General features: G+C 49.7%; 1 protein-coding gene across 4 annotated transcripts in view; it reads left to right on the forward strand.

Annotated features, from left to right (window-relative positions):
- Nucleotides 1–4,400: 4,400 nt before the first annotated feature.
- The window catches only part of LOC135054811 (zinc finger protein 260-like), a 224,207-nt gene continuing 203,377 nt past the window's right edge, over nucleotides 4,401–25,230 (forward strand). For 2 of the 4 annotated variants that reach the window (XM_063958176.1, XM_063958178.1), the window contains exon 1: nucleotides 4,401–4,592. The gene's annotated coding sequence lies outside the window, so the exon portion shown is untranslated. The remainder of the gene's footprint in view (nucleotides 4,593–25,230) is intronic. The other 2 variants (XM_063958174.1, XM_063958175.1) reach the window with 1 other exon arrangement.

The following is a 25,230-nucleotide window of genomic DNA, read 5'->3' on the forward strand; positions in this document are numbered from 1 at the left end:
GGACTTGTGTGCATTGATGTACCGACACCTGTCCCGGTCTTAGGAGGTTTCTAACTAGAGATGACAACTCCTTGGCTTTTTCCACTGGAAGAAACACTTTTTCTGGTCTGTTTCCAGAATCATTCCCAGGAACAGAAGACGTGTCGTCGGGACCAGCTGTGACTTTGGAATATTGAGAATCCAGCCGTGCTGTTGCAGCACTTCCCGAGAAAGTGCTACCCCCACTACCAACTGCTCCTTGGACCTTGCCCTTATCAGGAGATCGTCCAAGTACGGGATAATTAAAACTCCCTTCTTTCGAAGGAGTATCATCATTTCGGTCATTACCCTGGTAAAGACCCTCGGTGCCGTGGATAATCCAAACGGCAGCGTCTGGAACTGATAGTGACAGTCCTGTACCACAACCCTGAGGTACTCCTGGTGAGGAGGGTAAATGGGGACATGTAGGTAAGCATCCTTGATGTCCAGAGAGACCCTGTAATCCCCCTCGTCCAGGTTCGCAATAATCGCCCTGAGCGATTCCATCTTGAACTTGAATCTTTTGTTATATGTGTTCAAGGATTTTAAATTTAAGATGGGTCTCACCGAACCATCCGGTTTCGGTACCACAAACATTGTGGAATAGTAACCCTTTTCCTGTTGAAGGAGGGGTACCTTGATAATCACTTGCTGTGAATACAGTTTTTGGACAGCCACCAACACTGCCTCCCTGGCAGAGGGAGTTGCCGGTACGGCAGATTTTAGGAAACGGCGGGGGGGAGACGTCTCGAATTCCAGCCTGTACCCCTGAGATACTGTTTGAAGAACCCAGGGATCCACCTGTGAGAGAGCCCACTGTGCGCTGAAATTTCTGAGATGGGCCCCCACCGTACCCGGGTCCGCCTGAGCAGCCCCAGTGTCATGCTGTGGACTTACCGGACGCAGGGGAGGACTTCTGCTCTTGGGAACTAGCTGTGTGCTGCAGCTTTTTCCCTCTACCTTTTCCTCTTGGCAGAAAAGATGAGCCTCTAGCCCTCTACTTTTCTGGGGCCGAAGGGACTGTACCTGATAATACAGTGCTTTCTTTTGCTGTGGGGTAGCTTGTGGCAAAAGTTTTGATTTCCCAGTCGTAGCTGTGGAAACGAGGTCTGAAAGACCATCCCCAAACAGTTCCACCCCCTTATAGGGCAAACTTCCATGTGCCGTATTGAACCGGCATCGCCCGACCATTGCCGAGTCCATAACCCCCGCCTGGCGGCAATGGTTTTACATAGCGCTTATTTGTGATGCCAGTCGGCAAAAATCCCTCTGTGCATCACGCATGTATAAGACAGCATCTTTTATATGCTCTATTTTCAGCAAAATATTGTCCCTATCTATAGTATAAATATTATCCGACAGGGAATATGACCACGCAGCTGCCGCACTGCACATCCATGCCGAGGCAATAGCAGGTCTCAATATAATGCCCGTGTGTGTATATAGCTTTAAGGGTAGTTTTCTGCTTTCTATCAGCAGGTCCTTCAGGGCGGCCGTGTCCGTGACGGTAGTGCCACCTTTTTTAATAAGCGTGTAACCGCTTTATCTACCCTAGGGGGGGTATTTCACAACGTGACCTATCCTCTGGCGGAAAAGGGTACGCTGCTTAGAAATTATCAATTTCTTATCGGGGGAAGTCCACGCTTCCTCACACACCTCATATCAATTCCTCAGATGCAGGAAAAACTACTGGTAGTTTTCTCTCACCAAACATAATACCCTTTTTTGTGGTACCTGGGGTATTATCAGAAATGTGTAATACATTTTTCATTGCCTCAATCATGTAACGGGTGGCCCTATTGGAAGGTACACTAGTCTCATCGTCGTCGACACTGGAGTCGGTATCCGTGTCAACATCTGTGTCTGCCATCTGAGGTAGCGGGCGTTTTAGAGCCCCTGATGACATTTGAGACGCTTGGACAGGCACAAGCTGAGTAGCCGGCTGTCCTATGTCGTCAAACCTTTTATGTAAGGAGTTGACACTGTCACGTAATTCCTTCCATAAGTCCATCCACACCGGTGTCGACCCCGCAGGGGGTGACATCCCATTCACAGGCATTTGCTCCGCCTCCATATCATTATCCTCATCATACATGTCGACACAGCAGTACCGACACACAGCACACACACAGGGAATGCTCTGACAGAGGACAGGACCCCACAAAGCCCTTTGGGGAGACAGAGGGAGAGTATGGCAGCACACACCAGAGCGCTATATATCACAGGGATATCACCTATAGAGAGTGTTTTCCCTTATAGCTGCATATATATTCTATACTGCGCCTAATTTTGTGCCCCCCCCCCCCCCCCTCTCTTTTAACCCTTTCTGTAGTGCAGGACTGCAGGGGAGAGCCAGGGAGCGATCCCTCCAGCGAAACTGTGAGGGAAAATGGCGCCAGTGTGCTGAGGGAGATGGCTCCGCCCCTTTTTCGGCGGGCTTTCTCCCGCTATTTTAATATATCTGGCAGGGGTTAATATACACCTATATAGCCTCTGGGGTTATATATGGTGTCAGTTTGCCAGCCAAGGTGTTAATATTGCTGCTCAGGGCGACCCCCCCCCCCAGCGCCCTGCACCCATCAGTGACCGCAGTGTGTGGTGTGCATGAGGAGCAATGGCGCACAGCTGCAGTGCTGTGCGCTACCTTGGAGAAGACAGAAGTCTTCAGCCGCCGATTTTCCGGACCTTCTGGCTCTGTAAGGGGGACGGCGGCGCGGCTCCGGGAACGGACGACGAGGTCGGGTCCTGTGTTCGATCCCTCTGGAGCTAATGGTGTCCAGTAGCCTAAGAAGCCCAAGCTACCACCACTTAGGTAGGTTCGCTTCTTCTCCCCTTAGTCCCTCGCTGCAGTGAGCCTGTTGCCAGCAGGTCTCACTGTAAAATAAAAAACCTAAACTATACTTTCTTTCTAGGAGCTCAGGAGAGCCCCTAGTGTGCATCCAGCTCAGCCGGGCACAGAAATCTAACTGAGGCTTGGAGGAGGGTCATAGGGGGAGGAGCCAGTGCACACCAGATAGTCCTAAAGCTTTCTTTAGATGTGCCCAGTCTCCTGCTGAGCCGCCTATTCCCCTTGGTCCTTACGGAGTCCCCAGCATCCACTAGGACGTCAGAGAAAACAATACTCACCAGCCCCGCTCCTGCTTCCGGACCGTTGCCCTCCGCCTGGGCGCTCGCTCCTCAGGACTATGGGAGAGAAGTCATGACATCTCTCCTATAACACCGCACACGCACACTGCCAGAGCCGGAAGCCAGAGCTCAGGAGTGAGCGTACCTGTCTCCGACTGCTACTGAGGGTTAGAAGCCAGGCGTCCACTAGTAACAAAATCTCAGCGGGCGCCTGGCTAGGTGAGCCTGGCCGGGCCGGATCAAGTGGCTCTGCGGGCCTTATAAGGCCCTCGGGCCTGAGGTTCCCCACCCCTGACTTAGGGGATCATAGAACAATCCGGAGTTTTATACGGGACATATGATTTGGTTTCATGCTAATTTTGCTTAGGGGCGGTGATAAAACAGCTGTCATTCCATAGTAAACCGCCGTCATTCCGCGTCATTCTGGATTTATAATATGTTACGTCACCTTAGGAAGATGTGTGCTGAAGATATAGTTCATAAGTTTAAGAATTTTTGAAACATACATAAATGTTCAATCTACTCCCATTATAGTCAGTTGGCATTCCATTTATGCAGGGTAGATGCTAGAATCAAGTGGGCTAAGGGACCTTTTCCGTAAGGGGGAGGAGTTACGACGCAAGGGGGAGGAGCTAGGCCAGCGGGATAGTTCCTCTACTATCCACGCCACCAACTATTACCTTTAGTAATTAGGTGGTGAGCGGAGCGGAGCGAGCCACCGTGCCCGAAGCGTGGCGAGCGAAGCGAGCCCGCGAGGGTACTTTTCGGGTACCCTGTTCGCCCGTAGCTCCTCCCCCTGGTGACGTAGCTCCTCCCCTCAATACGTCACAAGGTCCCTTCAGCCCCTCCGATATAGAACCAACCATTTATGCAGACCAGTGTCATTCCTTTTAGTATATGGGTGAGACACAGCAGAAATTACATATAACAGTCAGAGTAGCAGGTGCTGGGTATAGGGTGACAGTCAGTGACTGTGGGGTGAAGTCTCCTCAGTTGCTCTGTCTGGCTGTCTCTATGTAGCTATTGGTTACTGCCTCGTCTCCTGTCTGTACCCCTCAGAGAGACACAGTCCTGCCGCGGTTGCTTCCGCCTACACAATACATTCCCCTTCAACCAATCGTATGCCTAGGCTGAACAGGCGGCTCCTCCCACCTACTGTCAATGGCGCTATTGCGGTCTCCACGGTTCCCTCTGTGTTATAATTGACGAGACCAATAGCCAATCGGCGGCGCGATTTAAGAGGGAGGTCTTCGGAATAGCATACGCTGCATGTGACTGGTCACACGTTCATCACTAGAGTGAAATCAAATTGACAAGTGGCGGCCATTTTCTCATGGCTTCCTCTCGATTCTGCCTTGTATTAAATGATTTCCTGTGTAACTGCGGAGTACACTCAGTACAGCCGCTGCCATTTTAGAGATACGTCGTGAAGTAACGGCGTGAGCAAGGTAACTTGTTCCTCGGTGCTGTGCTGTCTGATGCGCTGCAGGGATCTCACTGCGTATGAGGGGTTATCACTACGTGCAGGGTGTTATGTGGCTGCCTGCTCCCGCCTGGCTGTTAGATACGGTGTGGTGGCAGACGGCTACCGTGCAGACGCTTGCTGGTTGCTAATAACATTATTGCCTAGAAAGTGTTATATATATATATTATAGATTATGGGCATATTGTGCCCGAACAGACAAGGTTTCCTGTTTGGACGCCCAATTTGCTGACTTTGCATACATTTCTTCTCGCACCTGAGGTGTCTGCGAGTAGAAATGTCAGCCCTGCGGCTACTGGTCGTCTAAACGGAGCAACAATTGAATTGCTCCATTATGCGCACCCCTAGTGGTAGCTGCAGGGCAAAACAATTGAATTGAATATAATAAAGGATCAGCTCACTGGCTTATCTATAATGGGTGCAGTACACACAGGCCCCAAAGTCCACACTGATGGCACAAGCATCCATTTTTGAATACTTACCCCTCCGGAGTCCCGTGCTGATGTCAGCAGTGCTGTGGAATCACCGTGAAAATGGAGCAGTGGCCAGTTTCATTGTGTTTTGTGAATGCGCAGTAGAGATATCCCTGGGAAAATGGCAGCTGCACCATTTTCTCTATCGTCCTAGTGGATGCTGGGGTTCCTGAAAGGACCATGGGGAATAGCGGCTCCGCAGGAGACAGGGCACAAAAAGTAAAGCTTTAGGATCAGGTGGTGTGCACTGGCTCCTCCCCCTATGACCCTCCTCCAAGCCTCAGTTAGATTTTTGTGCCCGGCCGAGAAGGGTGCAATCTAGGTGGCTCTCCTAAAGAGCTGCTTAGAAAAGTTTAGCTTAGGTTTTTTATTTTACAGTGAGTCCTGCTGGCAACAGGATCACTGCAACGAGGGACTTAGGGGAGAAGAAGTGAACTCACCTGCGTGCAGGATGGATTGGCTTCTTTGGCTACTGGACATTAGCTCCAGAGGGACGATCACAGGTACAGCCTGGATGGTCACCGGAGCCTCGCCGCCGGCCCCCTTGCAGATGCTGAAACAAGAAGAAGGTCCAGAATCGGCGGCATGAAGACTCCTCAGTCTTCTTAAGGTAGCGCACAGCACTGCAGCTGTGCGCCATTTCCTCTCAGCACACTTCACACGGCAGTCACTGAGGGTGCAGGGCGCTGGAAGGGGGGCGCCCTGGGAGGCAATGAAAACCTATTTTTGGCTAAAAATACCTCACATATAGCCTCCGGGGGCTATATGGAGATATTTAACCCCTGCCAGAATCCGTTAAGAGCGGGAGACGAGGCCGCCGAAAAAGGGGCGGGGCCTATCTCCTCAGCACACAGCGCCATTTTCCCTCACAGAAAGGCTGGAGGGAAGGCTCCCAGGCTCTCCCCTGCACTGCACTACAGAAACAGGGTTAAAACAGAGAGGGGGGGCACTAATTTGGCGTTAGAAATATATAAAAAAAAATGCTATAAGGGAAAACACTTATATAAGGTTGTCCCTATATAATTATAGCGTTTTTGGTGTGTGCTGGCAAACTCTCCCTCTGTCTCTCCAAAGGGCTAGTAGGTCCTGTCCTCTATCAGAGCATTCCCTGTGTGTGTGCTGTGTGTCGGTACGTGTGTGTCGACATGTATGAGGACGATGTTGGTGAGGAGGCGGAGCAATTGCCTGTAATGGTGATGTCACTCTCTAGGGAGTCGACACCGGAATGGATGGCTTATTTAGGGAATTACGTGATAATGTCAACACGCAGCAAGGTCGGTTGACGACATGAGACGGCCGACAAACAATTAGTACCGGTCCAGACGTCTCAAAAACACCGTCAGGGGTTTTAAAACGCCCGTTTACTTTAGTCGGTCGACACAGACACAGACAGGGACACTGAATCCAGTGTCGACGGTGAATAAACAAACGTATTCCTTATTAGGGCCACACGTTAAGGGCAATGAAGGAGGTGTTACATATTTCTGATACTACAAGTACCACAAAAGAGGGTATTATGTGGGATGTGAAAAAACTACCGTAGTTTTTCCTGAATCAGATAAATTAAATGAAGTGTGTGATGATGCGTGGGTTCCCCCCGATAGAAAATATGGGCGGTATACCCTTTCCCGCCAGAAGTTAGGGCGCGTTGGGAAACACCCCTTAGGGTGGATAAGGCGCTCACACGCTTATCAGAACAAGTGGCGGTACCGTCTATAGATAGGGCCGTCCTCAAGGAGCCAGCTGACAGGAGGCTGGAAAATATCATAAAAAGTATATACACACATACTGGTGTTATACTGCGACCAGCGATCGCCTCAGCCTGGATGTGCAGAGCTGGGGTGGCTTGGTCGGATTCCCTGACTAAAAATATTGATACCCTTGACAGGGACAGTATTTTATTGACTATAGAGCATTTAAAAAATGCATTTCTATATATGCGAGATGCACAGAGGGATATTTGCACTCTGGCATCAAGAGTAAGTGCGATGTCCATATCTGCCAGAAGATGTTTATGGACACGACAGTGGTCAGGTGATGCAGATTCCAAACGGCACAAAGGTGTATTGCCGTATAAAGGAAGAGGAGTTATTTGGGGTCGGTCCATCGGACCTGGTGGCCACGGCAACTGCTGGAAAATCCACCGTTTTTTACCCTAAGTCACATCTCTGCACAAAAAGACACCGTCTTTTCAGCTTCAGTCCTTTCGTCCCTATAAGAGTCATATCTGCCCAGGGATAGAGGAAAGGGAAGAAGACTGCAGCGGGCAGCCCATTCCCAGGAACAGAAGCGTTCCACCGCTTCTGACAAGCTCTCAGCATGACGCTGAGACCGTACAGGACCCCTGGATCCTACAAGTAGTATCCCAGGGGTACAGATTGGAATGTCGAGACGTTTCCCCTGCGCAGGCTCCTGAAGTCTGCTTTACCAAGGTCTCCCTCCGACAAGGAGGCAGTATGGGAAACAATTCACGAGCTGTATTCCCAGCAGGTGATAATTAAATTACCCCTCCTACAACAAGAAAAGGGGTATTATTCCACACTATATTGTGGTACTGAAGCCAGAAGGCTAGGTGAGACCTATTCTAAATCTAAAAAAATTTGAACACTTACAAAGGTTCAAATCAAGATGGAGTCACTCAGAGCAGTGATAACGAACCGGGAAGAAGGGGACTATATGGTGTCCCGAGACATCAGGGATGCTTACCTCCATGTCCCAAATTTGCCCTTATCACTAAGGGTACCTCAGGTTCGTGGTACAGAACTGTCACTATCAGTTTCAGACGCTGCCGTTTGGATTGTCCACGGCACCCCGGGTCTTTACCAAGGTAATGGCCGAAATGATGGTTCTTCTTCGAAGAAAAGGCGTCTTAATTATCCCTTACTTGGACGATCTCCTGATAAGGGCAAAGTCCAGGGAACAGTTGGAGGTCGGAGTAGCACTATCTCGGATACTGTTACAACAGCAGGGGTGGATTCTAAATATTCCAAAATCGCAGCTGATCCCGACAACAAGTCTCCTGTGCTTAGGGATGATTCTGGACACAGTCCAGAAAAAGGTGTTTCTCCCGGAAGAGAAAGCCAGGGAGTTATCCGAGCTAGTCAGGAACCTCCTAAAATCAGTGCATCATTGCACAAGGGCCATGGTAAAAAAATGGTGACTTCCTTCGAAGCAATTCCAGTCGGCAGATTTCATGCAAGAACTTTTCAGTGGGATCTGCTGGACAAATGGTCCGGATCGCATCTTCAGATGCATCAGCGGATAACCCTATATCCAAGGACAAGGGTGTCTCTCCTGTGGTGGTTACAGAGTGCTCATCTTCTAGAGGGCCGCAGATTCGGCATTCAGTTTTGGATGTTGGTGACCACGGAGGCCAGCCCGAGAGGCTGGGGAGCAGTCACACAAGGAAAAAATTTCCAGGGAGTGTGATCAAGTCTGGAGACTTTTCTCCACATAAATATAGCTAAGGGTAAATTTATAATGCTCTAAGCTTAGCAAGACCTCTGCTTCAAGGTCAGCCGGTATTGATCCAGTGGGATAAAACATCACGGCAGTCGCCCACGTAAATAGACAGGGCGGCACAAGAAGCAGGAGGGCAGTGGCAAAAACTGCAAGGACTTTTCGCTGGGCGGAAAATCATGTGATAGCACTGTCAGCAGTGTTTCATTCCGGGAATGGAAACTGGGAAGCAGACTTCCTCAGTAGGCACGACCTCCACCCGGCAGAGTGGGAACTTCATGGGGAAGTTTTCCACATGATTGTAAACCGTTGGGAATTACCAAAGGTGGACATGATGGCGTCCCGTCTGAACAAAAAACGGGACAGGTATTGCGCCAGGTTAAGAGACCCTCAGGCAATAGCTGTGGACGTTCTGGTAACACCGTGGGTGTACCAGTCGGTGTATGTGTTCCATCCTCTGCTTTTCATACCTAAGGTACTGAGAATTATAAGACGTAGAGGAGTAAGAACTATACTCATGGCTCCGGATTGGCCAAGAAGGACTTGGTACCCGGAACTTCAAGAGATGCTCACAGAGGACTTATGGCCTCTGCCGCTAAGAAGGGACTTGTTTCAGCAAGTACCATGTCTGTTCCAAGACTTACCGCAGCTGCGTTTGACGGCATGGCGGTGGAACGCCGGATCCTAAGGGAAAAGGCATTCAGGAAGAGGTCATTCCTACCCTGGTCAAAGCCAGAAAGGAGGTGACCGCACAACATTATCACCACATGTGGCGAAAATATGTTGCGTGGTGTGAGGCCAGGAAGGCCCCACGAAGAAATTTCAACTCGGTCGATTCCTGCATTTCCTGCAAACAGGAGTGTCTATGGGCCTCAAATTGGGGTCCATTAAGGTTCAAATTTCGGCCCTGTCGATTTTTCTTCCAGAAAGAATTGGCTTCAGTTCCTGAAGTCCAGAAGTTTGTCAAGGGAGTATTGCATATACAACCCCCTTTTGTGCCTCCAGTGGCACTGTGGGATCTCAACGTAGTTCTGGGATTCCTCAAAACACATTGGTTTAAAACCAGTCAAATCTGTGGATTTGAAGCATCTCACATGAAAAGTGAACATGCTCTTGGACCTGGCCTGGACCAGGCGAGTGTCAAATTGGTGGTTTTTTTCTCAAAAAAGCCCATATCTGTTTGTCCATTCGGACAGGGCAGAGCTGCGGACTCGTCCCCAGTTCTCTCCCTAAGGTGGTGTCAGTGTTTCACCTGAACCAGCTTATTGTGGTGTCTTGCGCCTACTAGGGACTTGGAGGACTCCAAGTTGCTAGATGTGGTCAGGGCCCTGAAAATATAGGTTCCAGGACGGCTGGAGTCAGGAAAACTGACTTGCTGTTATCCTGTATGCACCCAACAAACTGGGTGCTCTTGCTTCTAAGCAGACTTTTGCTAGTTGGATGTGTAATACAATTCAGCTTGCACATTCTGTGGCAGGCCTGCCACAGCCAAAATATGTAAATGCCCATTCCACAAGGAAGGTGGGCTCATCTTGGGCGGCTGCCCGAGGGGTCTCGGCTTTACAACTTTGCCGAGCGGCTATTTAGTCAGGGGCAAACACGTTTGTAAAATCCTACAAATTTGATACCCTGGCTAAGGAGGACCTGGAGTTCTCTCATTCGGTGCTGCAGAGTCATCCGCACTCTCCCGCCCGTTTGGGAGCTTTGGTATAATCCCCATGGTCCTTTCAGGAACCCCAGCATCCACTAGGACGATAGAGAAAATAAGAATTTACTTACCGATAATTCTATTTCTCGGAGTCCGTAGTGGATGCTGGGCGCCCATCCCAAGTGCGGATTATCTGCAATACTTGTACATAGTTACAAAAATCGGGTTATTATTGTTGTGAGCCATCTTTCAGAGGCTCCGCTGTTATCATACTGTTAACTGGGTTCAGATCACAGGTTTTACAGTGTGATTGGTGTGGCTGGTATGAGTCTTACCCGGGATTCATAAATCCTTCCTTATTGTGTACGCTCGTCCGGGCACAGTATCCTAACTGAGGCTTGGAGGAGGGTCATGGGGGAGGAGCCAGTGCACACCACCTGATCCTAAAGCTTTACTTTTTGTGCCCTGTCTCCTGCGGAGCCGCTATTCCCCATGGTCCTTTCAGGAACCCCAGCATCCACTACGGACTCCGAGAAATAGAATTATCGGTAAGTAAATTCTTATTTTCCTGGTGATATTATACCCTCCAACATGACCCGCCCCATTAGGTACAAAATGCTCTGTTTCTCTGACGTCCTAGTGGATGCTGGGAACTCCGTAAGGACCATGGGGAATAGCGGCTCCGCAGGAGACTGGGCACAACTAAAAGAAAGCTTTTAGACTACCTGGTGTGCACTGGCTCCTCCCACTATGACCCTCCTCCAGACCTCAGTTAGAATCTTGTGCCCGGCCGAGCTGGATGCACACTAGGGGCTCTCCTGAGCTCCTAGAAAGAAAGTATATTTTAGATTTTTTATTTTACAGTGAGACCTGCTGGCAACAGGCTCACTGCAACAAGGGACTAAGGGGAGAAGAAGCGAACCTACCTGCTTGCAGCTAGCTTGGGCTTCTTAGGCTACTGGACACCATTAGCTCCAGAGGGATCGACCGCAGGACCCGTCCTTGGTGTTCGTTCCCGGAGCCGCGCCGCCGTCCCCCTTACAGAGCCAGAAGCATGAAGATGGTCCGGAAAATCGGCGGCTGAAGACTTCAGTCTTCACCAAGGTAGCGCACAGCACTGCAGCTGTGCGCCATTGCTCCTCATGTACACCTCACACTCCGGTCACTGATGGGTGCAGGGCGCTGGGGGGGGGGGGGGGGCGCCCTGAGGGCAATATAATACACCTTGGCTGGCAAATCTACACCATATATAGCCCCAGAGGCTATATAGGTGTAAATTAATACCCCTGCCAGAGTCTCAAAAACGCGGGAGAAGTCCGCCGAAAAAGGGGTGGGGCTATCTCCCTCAGCACACTGGCGCCATTTCTCCCTCACAGCTCCGCTGGAAGGAAGCTCCCTGGCTCTCCCCTGCAGTCTACACTACAGAAGGGTAAAAAAGAGAGGGGGGGCACTAAATTTAGGCGCAGTATAATAATTACAGCAGCTATAAGGGGATATAATTCAGTTAGTCCCTGTATTATATAGCGCTCTGGTGTGTGCTGGCATACTCTCTCTCTGTCTCCCCAAAGGGCTTCGTGGGGTCCTGTCTTCTGTCAGAGCATTCCCTGTGTGTGTGTGGTGTGTCGGTACGGCTGTGTCGATATGTTTGATGAGGAGGCTTATGTGGAGGCGGAGCAGATGCCTATAAATGTGATGTCACCCCCTGCGGGGCGGACACCTGAGTGGATGGACTTATGGAAGGAATTACGTGCAAGTGTCGACTCCTTACATAAAACATTTGACGACATGCCAAATGCGGGACAGCCGGCTTCTCAGCTCGTGCCGGCCCAGACGTCTCAAAGGCCATCAGGGGCTTTAAAGCGCCCGCTACCTCAGATGGCAGACACAGATGTCGACACGGATACTGATACCAGTGTCGACGACGAAGAGACTAATTTAATGTCCAATAGGGCCACTCGTTACATGATTGAGGCAATGAAAGAGGTATTACACATTTCTCTGACGTCCTAGTGGATGCTGGGACTCCGTAAGGACCATGGGGAATAGCGGCTCCGCAGGAGACAGGGCACAAAATAAAAGCTTAAGGATCAGGTGGTGTGCACTGGCTCCTCCCCCTATGACCCTCCTCCAAGCCTCAGGTAGATTTTTGTGCCCGGCCGAGAAGGGTGCAATCTAGGTGGCTCTCCTGAGCTGCTTAGAATAAAAGTTTAGTTTAGGTTTTTTTATTTTCAGTGAGTCCTGCTGGCAACAGGCTCACTGCATCGTGGGACTAAGGGGAGAAGAAACGGACTCACCTGAGTGCAGAGTGGATCGGGTTTCTTAGGCTACTGGACATTAGCTCCAGAGGGACGATCACAGGTTCAGCCTGGATGGGTCACCGGAGCCGCGCCGCCGTCCCCCTTACAGAGCCAGAAGAGACGAAGAGGTCCGGTGAAATCGGCGGCAGAAGACATCCTGTCTTCAGTCTAAGGTAGCGCACAGCACCGCAGCTGTGCGCCATTGCTCTCAGCACACTTCACACTCCGGTCACTGAGGGTGCAGGGCGCTGGGGGGGAGCGCCCTGAGACGCAATATAACAGTAATACCTTAGGTGGCAAAAAGAATACATCACATATAGCTCCTGGGCTATATGGATGTATTTTAATCCCCTGCCATTTTTACACAAAAAAGCGGGAGATAAGGACGTCGTGAAGGGGCGGAGCCTATCTCCTCAGCACACAAGCGCCATTTTCCCTCACAGCTCCGCTGGAAGGACGGCTCCCTGACTCTCCCCTGCAGTCCTGCTTCAGAATCAGGGTAAAAAAGAGAAGGGGGGGCATTTTTGGCAGCAAATAACGATAATAACAGCAGCTATAAGGGAATAACACTTATATAAGGTTATCCCTGTATATATATATAGCGCTGGGTGTGTGCTGGCAGACTCTCCCTCTGTCTCTCCAAAGGGCTAAGTGGGGTCCTGTCCTCTATCAGAGCATTCCCGGTGTGTGTGCTGTGTGTCGGTACGCGTTTGTCGACATGTATGAGGAGGAAAATGATGTGGAGGCGGAGCAGTTGCCTGCGTTGGTGATGTCACCCCCTAGGGAGTCGACACCTGACTGGATGATTGTATTTAAACAATTAAGTGATAATGTCAGCAATTTGCAAAAAACTGTTGACGACATGAGACAGCCGGCAAATCAGTTAGTGCCTGTCCAGGCGTCTCAGACACCGTCAGGGGCGCTAAAACGCCCGTTACCTCAGTGGGTCGACACAGACCCTGACACAGATACTGAGTCTAGTGTCGACGGTGACGAGACAAACGTAATGTACAGTAGGGCCACACGTTACATGATCACGGCAATGAAAGAGGCATTGAACCTTTCTGACACTACAAGTACCACAAAGAAGGGTATTATGTGGGGTGAGAAAAAAACTACCAATATTTTTTCCTGAGTCAGAGGAAATAAATGAGGTGTGTGAAAAGCGTGGGTTTCTCCCGATAAAAAAACAGCTAATTTCTAAAAAATTATTAGCATTATATCCTTTCCCGCCAGAGGTTAGGGCGCGTTGGGAAACACCCCCTAGGGTAGATAAGGCGCTCACACGTTTATCTAAACAAGTAGCGTTACCGTCTCCTGATACGGCTACCCTCAAAGAACCAGCTGATAGAAGGCTGGAAAATATCCTAAAAAGTATATACACACATACTGGTGTTATACTGCGACCAGCAATCGCCTCAGCCTGGATGTGCAGTGCTGGAGTCGCATGGTCGGATTCCCTGACTGAGAATATTGATACCCTGGATAGGGACAATATTTTGTTAACTATAGAACATTTAAAGGATGCATTATTATATATGCGTGATGCACAGAGGGATATTTGCACCCTGGCATCAAGAGTAAGTGCTATGTCCATCTCTGCCAGAAGAGCGTTGTGGACGCGACAGTGGTCAGGGGATGCGGATTCCAAACGGCACATGGAAGTATTGCCGTATAAAGGGGAGGAGTTATTTGGGGCTGGTCTATCGGACCTGGTGGCCACGGCAACGGCTGGAAAATCCACCTTTTTACCCCAGGTCACTCCACATCAGCAGAAAAAGACACCGTCTTTTCAATCTCAGTCCTTTCGTTCCCATAAGTACAAGCGAGCAAAAGGCCACTCCTTTCTGCCCCGGGGCAGAGGAAGAGGAAAAAGACTGCACCATGCAGCCGCTTCCCAAGAGCAGAAGCCCTCCCCTGCTTCTGCCAAGTCTTCAGCATGACGCTGGGGCTTTACAAGCAGACTCAGATATGGTGGGGGGCCGTCTCAAAAATGTCAAAGCGCAGTGGGCTCACTCGCAAGTGGATCCCTGGATTCTACAGGTAGTATCGCAGGGGTACAAACTGGAATTCGAGGCGTTTCCCCCTCATCGTTTCCTGAAGTCTGCTTTACCAAAGTCTCCCTCCGACAGGGAGGCAGTTCTAGAAGCCATTCACAAGCTGTATTCCCAGCAGGTGATAATCAAGGTACCCCTCCTGCAACAAGGAAAGGGGTATTATTCCACGCTGTTTGTGGTACCGAAGCCGGACGGCTCGGTGAGACCAATTTTAAATCTGAAATCCTTGAACACTTACATAAAAAGGTTCAAATTCAAGATGGAGTCACTCAGAGCAGTGATAGCGAACCTGGAAGAAGGGGACTATATGGTGTCTCTGGACATCAAAGATGCTTATCTCCACGTCCCGATATACCCTTCTCACCAAGGGTACCTCAGGTTTGTAGTACTAAACTGTCATTATCAGTTTCAGACGCTGCCGTTTGGATTGTCCACGGCACCTCGGGTCTTTACCAAGGTAATGGCCGAAATGATGATTCTTCTACGAAGAAAAGGCATTTCAATTATCCCTTACTTGGACGATCTCCTGATAAGGGCAAGATCCAGGGAACAGTTAGAAGTCGGAGTAGCACTATCTCAGGTAGTGTTACGTCAGCACGGGTGGATTCTAAATATTCCAAAATCGCAGCTGATTCCAACGACACGTCTACTGTTCCTAGGAATGATTCTGGACAAAGTCCAGAAGAAGGTGTTTCTCCCGGAGGAGAAGGCCAGGGAGTTATCCGAGCTAGTCAGGAACCTCCTAAAACCAGGACAGGTCTCAGTGCATCAGTGCACGAGGGTCCTGGGGAAAATGGTGGCTTCTTACGAAGCGATTCCATTCGGAACATTCCATGCAAGAACATTTCAGTGGGATCTACTGGACAAATGGTCCGGATCGCATCTGCAGATGCATCAGCGGATAACCCTGTCGCCAAGGACAAGGGTGTCTCTCCTGTGGTGGCTGCAGAGTGCTCATCTACTAGAGGGCCGCAGATTTGGCATTCAGGATTGGATCCTGGTAACCACGGATGCCAGCCTGAGAGGCTGGGGAGCAGTCACACAGGGAAGGAATTTCCAGGGCCTGTGGTCAAGCTTGGAAACGTCTCTTCATATAAACATTCTGGAACTAAGGGCCATTTACAATGCCCTAAGTCAAGCAAAACCTCTGCTTCAGGGTCAGGCGGTGTTGATCCAATCGGACAACATCACGTCAGTCGCCCACGTAAACAGACAGGTCGGCACGAGAAGCAGGAGGGCAATGGCAGAAGCTGCAAGGATTCTTCGCTGGGCGGAAAATCATGTGATAGCACTGTCAGCAGTATTCATTCCGGGAGTGGACAACTGGGAAGCAGACTTCCTCAGCAGACACGACCTTCACCCGGGAGAGTGGGGACTTCACCCAGAAGTCTTCCACCTGATTGTAAACCGTTGGGAAAAACCAAAGGTGGACATGATGGCGTCACGTCTAAACAAAAAACTGGACAGATATTGCGCCAGGTCAAGGGACCCTCAGGCAATAGCAGTGGACGCTCTGGTAACGCCGTGGGTGTACCAGTCAGTGTATGTGTTCCCTCCTCTGCCTCTCATACCAAAAGTACTGAGAATCATAAGAAGGAGAGGAGTAAGAACTATACTCGTGGTTCCGGATTGGCCAAGACGGACTTGGTACCCGGAACTTCAAGAGATGCTCACAGACGAACCGTGGCCTCTACCTCTAAGAAAGGACCTGCTACTGCAGGGGCCTTGTCTGTTCCAAGACTTACCGCGGCTGCGTTTGACGGCATGGCGGTTGAACGCCGGATCCTGAGGGAAAAAGGCATTCCAGAAGAAGTCATCCCTACTCTGGTCAAAGCCAGGAAGGACGTAACCGCAAAACATTATCACCGCATTTGGCGTAAATATGTTGCGTGGTGTGAGGCCAAGAAGGCCCCTACAGAGGAATTTCAACTGGGTCGTTTCCTTCATTTCCTGCAAACAGGACTGTCTATGGGCCTAAAATTAGGGTCCATTAAGGTTAAAATTTCGGCCCTGTCGATTTTCTTCCAGAAAGAACTGGCTTCAGTACCTGAAGTTCAGACATTTGTAAAAGGGGTGCTGCACATACAGCCTCCTTTTGTGCCTCCAGTAGCACCTTGGGATCTCAATGTGGTGTTGAGTTTTCTAAAGTCACATTGGTTTGAACCACTTTCCACTGTGGACTTAAAATATCTCACATGGAAGGTGTCGATGCTGTTAGCCTTGGCTTCAGCCAGGCGTGTGTCAGAATTGGCGGCTTTATCATATAAAAGCCCTTACTTGATTTTTCATTCTGACAGGGCGGAATTGAGGACTCGTCCTCAATTTCTACCTAAGGTGGTTTCTGCATTTCACATGAACCAACCTATTGTGGTACCTGCGGCTACCAGGGACTTAGAGGACTCTAAGTTGCTTGACGTTGTCAGGGCCTTGAAAATATATGTTTCCAGGACGGCTGGAGTCAGAAAATCTGACTCGCTGTTTATCCTGTATGCACCCAACAAGCTGGGTGCTCCTGCTTCTAAGCAGACGATTGCTCGTTGGATTTGTAGTACAATTCAGCTTGCACATTCTGTGGCAGGATTGCCACAGCCAAAATCAGTAAAAGCCCATTCCACAAGGAAGGTGGGCTCATCTTGGGCGGCTGCCCGAGGGGTCTCGGCTTTACAACTTTGCCGAGCAGCTACTTGGTCAGGGGCAAACACGTTTGCTAAATTCTACAAATTTGATACCCTGGCTGAGGAGGACCTGGAGTTCTCTCATTCGGTGCTGCAGAGTCATCCGCACTCTCCCGCCCGTTTGGGAGCTTTGGTATAATCCCCATGGTCCTTACGGAGTCCCAGCATCCACTAGGACGTCAGAGAAAATAAGATTTTACTTACCGATAAATCTATTTCTCGTAGTCCGTAGTGGATGCTGGGCGCCCATCCCTAGTGCGGATTGTCTGCAATACTTGTATATAGTTATTGTTACAAAAAATTCGGGTTATTATTGTTGTGAGCCATCTTTTCAGGGGCTCCTTTGCGTTTATCATACTGTTAACTGGGTTCAGATCACAAGTTGTACGGTGTGATTGGTGTGGCTGGTATGAGTCTTACCCGGGATTCAATATCCTTCCTTATTATGTACGCTCGTCCGGGCACAGTATCCTAACTGAGGCTTGGAGGAGGGTCATAGGGGGAGGAGCCAGTGCACACCACCTGATCCTTAAGCTTTTATTTTGTGCCCTGTCTCCTGCGGAGCCGCTATATCCCCATGGTCCTTACGGAGTCCCAGCATCCACTACGGACTACGAGAAATAGATTTATCGGTAAGTAAAATCTTATTATACAGCAGCTACTGGGTTAACACTAAGTTACTGTGTGATTCATGGGTCATATAGCGCTGGGGTGTGTGCTGGCATACTCTCTCTCTGTCTCTCCAAAGGGCCTTGTGGGGGAACTGTCTTCAAATAGAGCATCCCCTGTGTGTGTGGTGTGTCGGTACGTGTGTGTCGACATGTCTGAGGTAAAAGGCTCCCCTAAGGAGGAGATAGAGCGAATATATGTGTGAGAGGGTGTCTCCGTCGACAACGCCGACACCTGTTTGGATATGTGTAAGTGCTGAGGTGAATTTATTGCACAAAAGATTAGAGAACAGACAGGAGATCTACCCATGTCTGTCCCTGTGTCACAGAGACCTTCAGAGTCTCACAATGCTCACTATCCAAAATAATAAACACTGATATCGACACAGAGTTTGACTCCAGTGTCGACTACGATAATGCAAAGTTACAGCCAGAATGGCAGAAAAGTATTCAATATATGATTATTGTAATAAAAGATGATTTGCATATCACTGATGACTCATCTGTCCCTGACACAAGGGTACACATGTTAAGGGGAAGAAAGCTGAGGTAAATTTCCCTCCTCTCATGAGGAAAAAGTGCGTGAATCTCCAGACAAGAGACTGCAGCTTCCCACAAAGTATTCTCAGGCAGTATCCTTTCCCCACTAGGGCCAGGATGTGATGGGAATCTTCCCCTAGGGTGTCACGTTTGCCCAGAAGGTAGCCCTAGCTATTCTCAGGGATCCTGCAGATAGCGTGCACATTCTGGTACACTACTCAGACCGGCGATTGTGTCGGCATGGGTTTATAGCGCTGTGGCAGCGTGGATAGGTACCTTATCAGCAGAGATTGAGACCCTAGTATACATATATATATGGATATATATATATATATATATATATATATATATATTAAAGATGCTGTCTTAAGAGATGTGTATATATATGACATGCCCAAAGAGACGTGTATACTGGGTCCTAGAGTCAAAGCTATGTCGATTTCTGCTTGACGTGTCCTGTAGAATATGCAATGGACAGATGATGCTGACTTAAGAGGCATATGGAAGGCTGAGGATTGTGTGGAGAAGGGTTCTCGGACCTGGTCTCCACAGCTATAGTTGCTAATTCTGATTTCTCTATCGTCCTAGTGGATGCTGGGGTTCCTGAAAGGACCATGGGGAATAGCGGCTCCGCAGGAGACAGGGCACAAAAAGTAAAGCTTTTCCAGATCAGGTGGTGTGCACTGGCTCCTCCCCCTATGACCCTCCTCCAGACTCCAGTTAGATTTTTGTGCCCGGCCGAGAAGGGTGCAATTCTAGGTGGCTCTCATAAAGAGCTGCTTAGAGAAAGTTTAGCTTAGGTTTTTTATTTTACAGTGATTCCTGCTGGCAACAGGATCACTGCAACGAGGGACAGAGGGGAGAAGAAGTGAACTCACCTGCGTGCAGGATGGATTGGCTTCTTGGCTACTGGACATCAGCTCCAGAGGGACGATCACAGGTACAGCCTGGATGGTCACCGGAGCCGCGCCGCCGGCCCCCTTGCAGATGCTGAAGTAAGAAGAGGTCCAGAATCGGCGGCTGAAGACTCCTGCAGTCTTCTAAAGGTAGCGCACAGCACTGCAGCTGTGCGCCATTTTCCTCTCGGCACACTTCACACGCAGTCACTGAGGGTGCAGGGCGCTGGGGGGGGGGGGCGCCCTGGGAGGCAAATGTAAACCTATATAAAGGCTAAAAATACCTCACATATAGCCCCCAGAGGCTATATGGAGATATTTAACCCCTGCCTGTATTCACAAAATAGCGGGAGACGAGCCCGCCGGAAAAGGGGCGGGGCCTATCTCCTCAGCACACGGCGCCATTTCCTCTCACAGCTCCGCTGGTCAGGACGGCTCCCAGGTCTCTCCCCTGCACTGCACTACAGAAACAGGGTAAAACAGAGAGGGGGGGCAAATTTAATGGCAATATCTTGATATATATAAAGCAGCTATAAGGGAGCACTTATTATAAGGCTATCCCTGTCATATATAGCGTTTTTTGGTGTGTGCTGGCAGACTCTCCCTCTGTCTCCCCAAAGGGCTAGTGGGTCCTGTCTTCGTTTAGAGCATTCCCTGTGTGTCTGCTGTGTGTCGGTACGTGTGTGTCGACATGTATGAGGACGATATTGGTGTGGAGGCGGAGCAATTGCCAAATATGGGGATGTCACCTCCTAGGGGGTCGACACCAGAATGGATGCCTTTATTTATGGAATTACGGGATAGTGTCAACACGCTAAAGCAGTCGTTTGACGACATGAGGCGGCCGGACAATCAATTAGTGCCTGTCCAGGCGCCTCAAACACCGTCAGGGGCTGTAAAACGCCCTTTGCCTCAGTCGGTCGACACAGACCCAGACACAGGCACTGATTCCAGTGGTGACGGTGACCAATCAACCGTATTTTCCAGTAGGGCCACACGTTATATGATTTTGGCAATGAAGGAGGCGTTACATTTAGCTGATACTACAGGTACCACTAAACAGGGTATTATGTGGGGTGTGAAAAAACTACCTATAGTTTTTCCTGAATCAGAAGAATTAAATGACGTGTGTGATGAAGCGTGGGTTGCCCCTGATAAAAAGCTGATAATTTCAAAGAAATTATTGGCATTATACCCTTTCCCGCCAGAGGTTAGGGAGCGCTGGGAAACACCTCCTAGGGTGGACAAGGCGCTAACACGCTTATCAAAACAAGTGGCGTTACCTTCTCCTGAGACGGCCGCACTTAAAGATCCATCAGATAGGAGGATGGAAAATATCCAAAAAAGTATATACACACATGCAGGTGTTATACTACGACCAGCTATAGCGACTGCCTGGATGTGCAGTGCTGGGGTAGTTTGGTCAGAGTCCCTGATTGAAAATATTGATACCCTGGACAGGGACAATATTTTACTGTCGTTAGAACAAATAAAGGATGCATTTCTTTATATGCGTGATGCACAGAGGGATATCTGCACACTGGCATCACGGGTAAGTGCTATGTCCATTTCGGCCAGAAGAGCTTTATGGACGCGACAGTGGACAGGCGATGCGGATTCAAAACGGCATATGGAAGTTTTGCCGTATAAAGGGGAGGAGTTATTTGGAGTCGGTCTATCAGATTTGGTGGCCACGGCTACAGCCGGGAAATCCACCTTTCTACCTCAAGTCACTCCCCAACAGAAAAAGGCACCGACTTTTCAACCGCAGCCCTTTCGTTCCTTTAAAAATAAGAGAGCAAAGGGCTATTCATATCTGCCACGAGGTCGAGGGAAGAAACAGCAACAGGCAGCTCCTTCCCAGGAACAGAAGCCCTCCCCGGCTTCTACAAAAGCCTCAGCATGACGCTGGGGCTTCTCAAGCGGACTCGGGACGGTGGGAGGTCGTCTCAAAAATTACAGCGCGCAGTGGGCTCACTCGCAGGTAGATCCCTGGATCCTGCAGATAATATCTCAGGGGTACAGGTTGGAATTAGAGACAGATCCACCTCGCCGTTTCCTGAAGTCTGCTTTACCAACGTCCCCTTCCGAAAGGGAGACGGTTTTGGAAGCCATTCACAAGCTGTACTCTCAGCAGGTGATAGTCAAGGTACCTCTTCTACAACAAGGGAAGGGGTATTATTCCACTCTATTTGTGGTACCGAAGCCGGATGGCTCGGTAAGGCCTATTCTAAATCTGAAGTCCTTGAACCTGTACATAAAGAAGTTCAAGTTCAAGATGGAGTCACTCAGAGCAGTGATAGCGAACCTGGAAGAAGGGGACTTTATGGTATCCTTGGACATCAAGGATGCGTATCTCCACGTTCCAATTTACCCCTCACACCAGGGGTACCTCAGGTTCGTTGTACAAAACTGTCACTATCAGTTTCAGACGCTGCCGTTTGGTTTGTCCACGGCACCTCGGGTCTTTACAAAGGTAATGGCCGAGATGATGATTCTTCTTCGAAGAAAAGGCGTATTAATTATCCCATACTTGGACGATCTCCTAATAAGGGCAAGGTCCAGAGAACAGCTAGAGATGGGATTAGCAATATCTCAAGAGGTGCTAAAGCAGCACGGATGGATTCTGAATATTCCAAAATCCCAATTAATGCCGACAACTCGTCTGCTGTTCCTGGGGATGATTCTGGACACGGTTCAGAAAAAGGTTTTTCTTCCCGAGGAAAAAGCCAAGGAGTTATCCGACCTGGTCAGGAATCTCCTAAAACCAGGAAAGGTGTCTGTACATCAATGCACGCATCTTCAGATGCACCTGCGGATAACCCTGTCTCCAAGGACAAGGGTATCTTTTCTGTGGTGGTTGCAGAGGGCTCATCTATTGGAGGGCCGCAGATTCGGCATACAGGATTGGATCCTGGTGACCACGGACGCCAGCCTGAGAGGCTGGGGAGCAGTCACACAAGGAAGAAACTTCCAGGGAGTGTGGTCGAGCCTGGAAAAGTCTCTTCACATAAACATTCTGGAACTAAGAGCAATCTACAATGCTCTAAGCCAGGCGGAACCTCTGCTTCAAGGAAGACCGGTGTTGATCCAGTCGGACAACATCACGGCAGTCGCCCATGTAAACAGACAGGGCGGCACAAGAAGCAGGAGTGCAATGGCAGAAGCTGCCAGGATCCTTCGCTGGGCGGAGAATCACGTGATAGCACTGTCAGCAGTGTTCATCCCGGGAGTGGACAACTGGGAAGCAGACTTCCTCAGCAGACACGATCTTCACCCGGGAGAGTGGGGACTTCATCCAGAAGTTTTCCACATGCTAATAAACCGTTGGGAAAGACCAATGGTGGACATGATGGCGTCTCGCCTCAACAAAAAACTGGACAGGTATTGCGCCAGGTCAAGAGATCCGCAGGCAATAGCTGTGGACGCGCTGGTAACACCTTGGGTGTACCAGTCGGTGTATGTGTTTCCTCCTCTGCCTCTCATACCAAAGGTATTGAGAATCATACGGCAAAGCGGAGTAAGAACGATACTAGTGGCTCCGGATTGGCCAAGAAGGTCTTGGTACCCGGAACTTCAAGAGATGGTCACGGACGATCCGTGGCCTCTACCTCTAAGACAGGACCTGCTTCAGCAGGGACCGTGTCTATTCCAAGACTTACCGCGGCTGCGTTTGACGGCATGGCGGTTGAACGCCAGATCCTAAAAGGAAAAGGCATTCCAGAAGAAGTCATTCCTACCTTGATTAAGGCAAGAAAGGAAGTCACCGCGAAGCATTATCACCGCATTTGGCGGAAATATGTTGCGTGGTGCGAGGATCGGAGTGCTCCGACGGAGGAATTTCAACTGGGTCGTTTCCTACATTTCCTGCAATCAGGATTGTCTATGGGTCTCAAATTGGGATCTATTAAGGTTCAAATTTCGGCCCTGTCAATATTCTTCCAAAAAGAATTGGCCTCAGTTCCTGAGGTCCAGACTTTTGTCAAAGGAGTACTGCATATACAGCCTCCTGTGGTGCCTCCGGTGGCACCGTGGGATCTAAATGTAGTTTTAGATTTCCTCAAATCCCATTGGTTTGAACCACTAAAAAATGTGGATTTGAAATATCTCACATGGAAAGTGACTATGTTACTGGCCCTGGCGTCCGCCAGGAGAGTATCTGAACTGGCGGCTTTATCTTATAAAAGCCCTTATTTAATTTTCCATTCGGATAGGGCAGAGCTGCGGACGCGTCCGCATTTTCTCCCTAAGGTGGTATCAGCGTTTCACCTGAACCAGCCTATTGTAGTGCCTGCGGCTACAAGCGACTTGGAGGACTCCAAGTTGTTGGACGTTGTCAGAGCTTTAAAAATATACATTTCAAGGACGGCTGGAGTCAGAAAATCTGACTCGCTGTTTATACTGTATGCACCCAACAAGTTGGGTGCGCCTGCTTCTAAGCAGTCGATTGCTCGTTGGATTTGTAACACAATTCAACTTGCACATTCTGTGGCAGGCCTGCCACAGCCTAAATCTGTTAAGGCCCATTCCACAAGGAAGGTGGGCTCATCTTGGGCGGCTGCCCGAGGGGTCTCGGCATTACAACTCTGCCGAGCAGCTACGTGGTCAGGGGAGAACACGTTTGTAAAATTCTACAAATTTGATACCCTGGCAAAGGAGGACCTGGAGTTCTCTCATTCGGTGCTGCAGAGTCATCCGCACTCTCCCGCCCGTTTGGGAGCTTTGGTATAATCCCCATGGTCCTTTCAGGAACCCCAGCATCCACTAGGACGATAGAGAAAATAAGAATTTACTTACCGATAATTCTATTTCTCGGAGTCCGTAGTGGATGCTGGGCGCCCATCCCAAGTGCGGATTATCTGCAATACTTGTACATAGTTATTGTTAACTAATTCGGGTTATTGTTTAGGGAGCCATCTTTCAGAGGCTCCTCTGTTATCATACTGTTAACTGGGTTTAGATCACAAGTTGTACGGTGTGATTGGTGTGGCTGGTATGAGTCTTACCCGGGATTCAAAATCCTCCCTTATTGTGTACGCTCGTCCGGGCACAGTACCTAACTGGAGTCTGGAGGAGGGTCATAGGGGGAGGAGCCAGTGCACACCACCTGATCTGGAAAAGCTTTACTTTTTGTGCCCTGTCTCCTGCGGAGCCGCTATTCCCCATGGTCCTTTCAGGAACCCCAGCATCCACTACGGACTCCGAGAAATAGAATTATCGGTAAGTAAATTCTTATTTTCTCTATCGTCCTAGTGGATGCTGGGGTTCCTGAAAGGACCATGGGGAATAGCGGCTCCGCAGGAGACAGGGCACAAAAAGTAAAGCTTTAGGATCAGGTGGTGTGCACTGGCTCCTCCCCCTATGACCCTCCTCCAAGCCTCAGTTAGATTTTTGTGCCCGGCCGAGAAGGGTGCAATCTAGGTGGCTCTCCTAAAGAGCTGCTTAGAAAAGTTTAGCTTAGGTTTTTTATTTTACAGTGAGTCCTGCTGGCAACAGGATCACTGCAACGAGGGACTTAGGGGAGAAGAAGTGAACTCACCTGCGTGCAGGATGGATTGGCTTCTTGGCTACTGGACATTAGCTCCAGAGGGACGATCACAGGTACAGCCTGGATGGTCACCGGAGCCTCGCCGCCGGCCCCCTTGCAGATGCTGAAACGAGAAGAGGTCCAGAATCGGCGGCAGAAGACTCCTCAGTCTTCTTAAGGTAGCGCACAGCACTGCAGCTGTGCGCCATTTTCCTCTCAGCACACTTCACACGGCAGTCACTGAGGGTGCAGGGCGCTGGGAGGGGGGCGCCCTGGGAGGCAAATGAAAACCTTTTTTGGCTAAAAATACCTCACATATAGCCTCCGGGGGCTATATGGAGATATTTAACCCCTGCCAGAATC

The sequence above is a fragment of the Pseudophryne corroboree genome, chromosome 3 (genome assembly GCF_028390025.1).
Source record: "Pseudophryne corroboree isolate aPseCor3 chromosome 3, aPseCor3.hap2, whole genome shotgun sequence".
Taxonomy (NCBI): Eukaryota; Metazoa; Chordata; class Amphibia; order Anura; family Myobatrachidae; genus Pseudophryne; species Pseudophryne corroboree.